Here is a 6,000-nt window from a genome sequence, read left to right as displayed (position 1 = left end):
TATACCAAAGTCTCTTTTCCCTCTTGTGCGACTGGGCACTACGTCACGTCCTCGCTCGGGCAATCAGTGCAGCTGGCCACCAACGCGTTCCCACGGGACTGGAACTACGTGGCCAAGACCAAGCCACCATCCAGTGGTTATAGAATGAAATGAAAAAGGGCGGCGGGAGGGGGGGGGGAGGAGGGGGGCGAGTGCACGAACGGACACGAAGATACGAGTCGGTGGATCATGATCTCGAGGGTTTTTTTTGGTGGATTTTGTTCCGTGGGGGAATTTGCTCTTCATTTTTGGATGAAACTTTTTAATTTGGTTTTGTATCTTGTTCGGGTTTATCTTATCGAAATTCGAGGGATTAAAGGGTCTTGGGAAGCTTTTATTCAGTTCAAGCAGGGTTTCGGGGAATCGTGAGGCAGTTTTTTGTTAATGATTTTTATGAAGTTTTGCGGAGAATTTTGCAATCAGGCCCACGGGACGGGAACTGCGAGGCCACATTGTTAAAAATTTTCGCCTAAATTTTCCGTGCGAAATTCCGGAAATTTTTATTGTATTTAAGTTCCATGGAAAGTTCAGGAAATTTTGCCACTGAAAAATCAAATTTTCTATTGATTTTCTGTTCAAATGATCTGGAAATCAGTAAAATACTTGATTTTTCAGTTGAATTGTTCTGTGAAAATCCAGAAAAATCAGGAAAATTCTAGGAAAAATTGAAAATTCATCTCATTTTATTTCTGAATATGCATGTTCCACTGAAAATTCAATCAAGTTGTGAAATTTCCATTTCAGTTCGACTGAAAACTCATGAATTTCCGTGAATTCTACTTCAAACTTGAAATATCATAATCATTTTTTCCCTAAATCGGATTCAATGTCACTCTCATGAGATTTACTATAATATCCTCCATGAAATTTCAAAACAGTTCTAACAGTGCAAGACCAAGCCACCGTCCAGTGGTTATACAAATGAAATGAAACAAGTAAAGAGGGAAATCGCTCTTGTATTGCATATAGTATAGTTATTTTTGCAAATAAATTAGCAATATGCTTTCAGTGGTTGTAGAATGAAATGAAAAATAGATGATGTGAGGGGGGGGGGCGAGTGTACGAACGAATACGAAGATTCGAGTACGGTGGATCATAATCTCAAGGGTTTTTGCTCTTCATTTTTAGATGAAACTTTTCAATCTAGTTTTTTAAAATTTTGTTCGGGTTTATCTTATCGAAATTTGAGGTATTAGAAAAGGGGATTGGGAAACCTTTATTCAGTTCCCATAGGATTTCGGGGGTCACGAGGTAGAAGTTTTTTTCTTAATGTTTTTTATGAAGTTTTGGGGAGAACCTCGTAATCTTCACGACTTTTATCTGATCTTGGTTGGGTTTATCTTATCGGGAAATTGAAGGTGACTAAACATTATGGAACACTTTTGGGCGATTTTCATAATTTTTCGGTGAATATTAGTGTAATGTGAAGAATTTTTAAAAAAATAGTTTTCATGAAATTTTGGATCGAACTTTCGCACATACATTTTTTAAATCTTATTCGGGTTTATCCCATCGGGGAATTGCAGGTGAATAAAGGGATCTTACAAAAATTTAAATCGGTTCTCATCATTCTTTAGTCGCTAATACATTCAAAGGTTTTTTAATAGTTCTTGTCGAGTTGACAGAATTTCTCTTGATTTTTGCACACAAATTTCTAATCTAGTTCTTTGGGGTCATCTTAATATCTGTAAGTTAGAGGCCATTAAAGGGAGTTTGAGAACGTCCTGTTCGCTTTTTCTTCATTTTTTAAATTCTTTCATGACACGTGATTTAATTTTTTTTTTTCATGTGTGAATACCACTTTCTAATCTATTTTTTCGTGGTTTGTCCTGAGAAACTTTTATTCGGTTCCCATAATTTTTTAGTGGATAATGACCCACAGGATTTTTATGGTTTTTGTGAAGTTAAAGATCTGAATAAAACTTTCTCATCTTTTAAATCTAATAAAACTTGATGTTTTTCTGGTTTATCTCATGGAAATTTGAGGTCATTAAACGGATCTTTGAAAATTTCTATCCAGTTCCCATAATTTTTTGTACCCTTTTATGATTATTTCCGAAAGAAAAAATAAAACTGGGTACTTAAGACTGGGTAAATGTGAAGATATTACAAAATTTACGAGACGTGTGGGCATTGAAAGGAAAAAAAATCCCAAGTGATGGAACACAGTTTGGTTGTGTTGCTGTGTAGGTAGGGAGTGAAAAATCAGAATTATCGGGAGGGTCGGGCCAACAGCTAACACGTGCAAGCCGCACGTGCACTCTTCCACTCTAGCCTCTGGGCGCGCTACAATCATTGGATGCCAAGATACACTCGGGCGAAGAAATTTTTGTTGGCAGAGAGCAGACCAACTTATTTTGCCGCTCTGTATCGTGTTACTTTTCTCAGAAAATACCGTGTAACTACCCCTAGTGAATTTCCACAAAATAATAATAAAAATGGAAATCCTCCCCTTTTCCGAAAAAACGTAAAAATAATCACCGAAAAAATAATATCTGCCATTAAATAAATGTCAAGCGGAATGAATTACGTCTCCAAACTGTTTTCTTTATTAATATCGCATGAGAAAGTAACGCCTATAGTTCACGGATATTTCCAGGAGACTAAATACTAGTTAAAAAACTGAATAAATATTTATAAATTTTTTCAAGTCTAATATCATTTCAAACATCAATTAATATTTGAAATATAAAGTCCTAAATATCTTTATATTTTTTCTGATGCTTTAGCTAATTTTACTCGTAAATTTTTACATAAATTATGATACACATGCTGCATTCAGCTCAACGCACGCACTAATTAAATTAATGATACAGTAGATTAATAATTAATTGAAAATCCCCGGATGTTGTGTCTCAGTTGAGAACTTCAATTAAAATGGAAACGTTTTTTCTTCTGAAAGACGGTTGTTATAAAGGACAATTTGTCGTCATTTAGATCGAATATACTCTTCACAGTCATGGCTTTTTGAACTTATGATCTTATTAAGGATGACCTTATAAAATGTTTGGATTTTAAATCATCGAATTTGTAAATTAAATGAAAAAAATGGGAAAAAGTCGTGGAGAATAAGCGTCTTTCGAATTGAATTGTGCAAAAATTTAATTTTTCACATATTTTCGAAACAAATGGTTTTCTTACATTAAATTAGGCTTCTTAAATTTGTTACTATTTCAATAGAACGATTTCTGGAGCCGAAAATCGATTATTCATAAACCATTTTGACAAGGTATCTTGAAAAAATTGCAATTTCGCAATTATTTTATAATCATTTTTCATCTTCCTCAAACCCCAGACTTTCCAATTTTTAAAATTTTTCTTTTCTTTATGTTTTCCCTGACGATTTAAAATGAAGAAAAAAAATGATAAAAAATAAAGAGAAAAATTCAGATAATCAAAATTCAAATAATTAAATCATCGGAAAAGTGGTCAAAGTATTTCCTACTGAAATCAAATCTCGAAAATGAAATAAACGCCAACAATCTCACTCAAAAAAGATTCACTTATTTTGCTGAATTAAAAAAAAGTTCCTTTTCTTTTTAATGTTTTTCCTGACAATTTAAAATGAAGAATAATATTCAGACATTAAAAATTCAAATAATTAAATCATCGGAAAAGTGGTCAAAGTATTTCCTACTGAAATCACATCTCAAAAATAAAATAAACGCCAACAATCTCAACCCAAATAGCTCATTTATTTTTCCGAGTGTACTTGGCACGCTACGAGTGCAAGATTCACACACTGGCACACGTTATAAAAGACGGAAGAGAAAGAGAAATGCTTTTTGAGTAGTACATCCTATTGGGCCTCTCCGCGTTACATACGAGACCCGAGAGTACGCGATGCGGCAGGAAGCGCACGATTATAGTTTGCGGAGCAACGTGGTACGTCCGTTTTGTGCGTGCGAGCCAGCTGCCATGTAACATACACACTTTTGTCGAATGTAAAAAAAGGAGAGTATGAGGAGAGGAAAATGAGACACAGGAAAAACAATTTGTGGCACACGTGCGAAAGAAGTAAGGGACGTTTGTAAAGGGAGTGACTCTCGGCTCTTCTAACAAGACTCGCACAGAGTTGAAAACACGGCTTGCAGGCCAGACAGTCAAACCAAAAAAAGAGCGTCCTAATTATAGTTACTCCGAACACTTTTGGAATACCTGTCTCCAACGATTTCACTCGTGCAAAATCGATCCAGCGATTGATCAAGTGCCGTTCAGCCACTCCATTAAACATTTATTTTTAATTTTGCACTGACATTTCTCGAGATGGAGATGTTTTTTCGTGGATATTATGTATTCGTCATGAATAGAGTTATTGCATGATTTTTGTTTATTGAATAAAATGATGAAATAGGAAATTTTCATGAAAAATGCGGGATGCCGGTATTTTCTATTCCGAAAATCATAAAAAATGGAAATCAGGAAACGTCTGCGTTGTGATGTCGTAATGTAGGTGTTCAGTTGCTCATAATTTATTGAAAACATGTGTTTAATATCAGAATTAGACACGTATTTTGGGACGATATACAATTTTTCTTAAGCTACAGATACACTTATATTCTGATTAATTTTGTCACAATTTTATGAAAAAATCGATGAAAAATGAATATTACAGGAATTATTCTGTGAAAATTAATAAAAATCTTGAAAATTCACGTGAATTTGGCACTGAATATTACCACTTCGATCAAACATTCAAATAAATTGGTGAATTCTCGTGTTTCTGCTGCTCAAAAATGTGTAATTCCATTGAATTTTCAGTCGAACTGAGATTTCCTACTATTTTGCCCTTTAAATCAAATTTAATATCGCTCTCCTGAAAACTACTACTAAATTGTACTCGCTCTATACTAAAAATCCCGAGAGTTTTGGAAAACCTAGTGCATTACGCGATTCCCTAAAATTTCCCTAAAAATGTTGAAAATTAATGATTTTTCCACCGAAATTTTAAGTGATTTTGTCGCAATTTAATAAAAAAATCGGTGAAAATTGAATTTTACTGGCATTACTTCATAAAAATTAATAGAAATCTTGAAAAATTAGGTCAATTTGGTACTGAATCCTAATGTTTTGATTAAAAATTCAAGTAAGTTAGTAAATTCCCGTTTTCCTGCTGCTGGAAAATTTGTAATTCCATCGAATTTCCAGTCAGACCTGAAATTCCATGTTTCCTTTTCCTCTAAATCAAATTTAGTATTGCTCTCCTAAAAACGACAACCAAATTGTACCCATTCTATAGCAAAAATCCTTCAAAATTTCTAAACCCTAACGCACTCCGAGATTCCCTCAAATACCCCAATAAATTTCCAAACTCGCGATTTCCCCTATATTCCCAAAAGTATCCAGAAAATGAAAATAATGGCAATCTCGCCGCCCTCCTTTACCCCCCCAACCCCCTCCCCGTCAACCGAAATCCCTCGGCAATATTTTTTCCCAGGGCTGAGATTATTCCCCCGCATTTCACCCACTGGCGGGAGGTATTTGGTGAAATGAATAGAAGCCGGAATCATGGTTACACAGGTTGTATTGCGGTAAGTCAGTGTGACGAAGGCAATGGTAGAACGAGTTGCATGTACGAAAGTTAAAATGAATGTGCATTAGTGGTAGTGACGATGGGCTAGTGGTTGGCGCCGCCGTTCGTCGGACGTTCAACAATGGTCATTCCCCTCGTGTCCCCGTTCCCCCCGACAGCCGTGCAATCCACACACACCCCCGTGCTAGTGATGGCTCAAAACACTCCACAACCCGTTCAACAGAACCTCCCCCCCCCGCGGACCCCGCACCCTCCTAAATTTCCCGTCCCAGATCCCTCAAGTTCCGCAGCCACTGCAGCCCGAATTAATCCCCAATTATCCCACACAATTACCATTTAATTGCCCCCTGCGTTATTTCTGTCCGTCAAAGTGTCACTCGCGTCTCGATGCCATCGGCATCCTCGCGGCTCTTTGGGCAGCGATTGCG

The sequence above is a fragment of the Diachasma alloeum genome, unplaced genomic scaffold (genome assembly GCF_001412515.2).
Source record: "Diachasma alloeum isolate Michigan unplaced genomic scaffold, Dall2.0 Dall_scaffold_00343, whole genome shotgun sequence".
Lineage (NCBI taxonomy): Eukaryota > Metazoa > Arthropoda > Insecta > Hymenoptera > Braconidae > Diachasma > Diachasma alloeum.
This window is presented reverse-complemented; position numbering follows the sequence as displayed.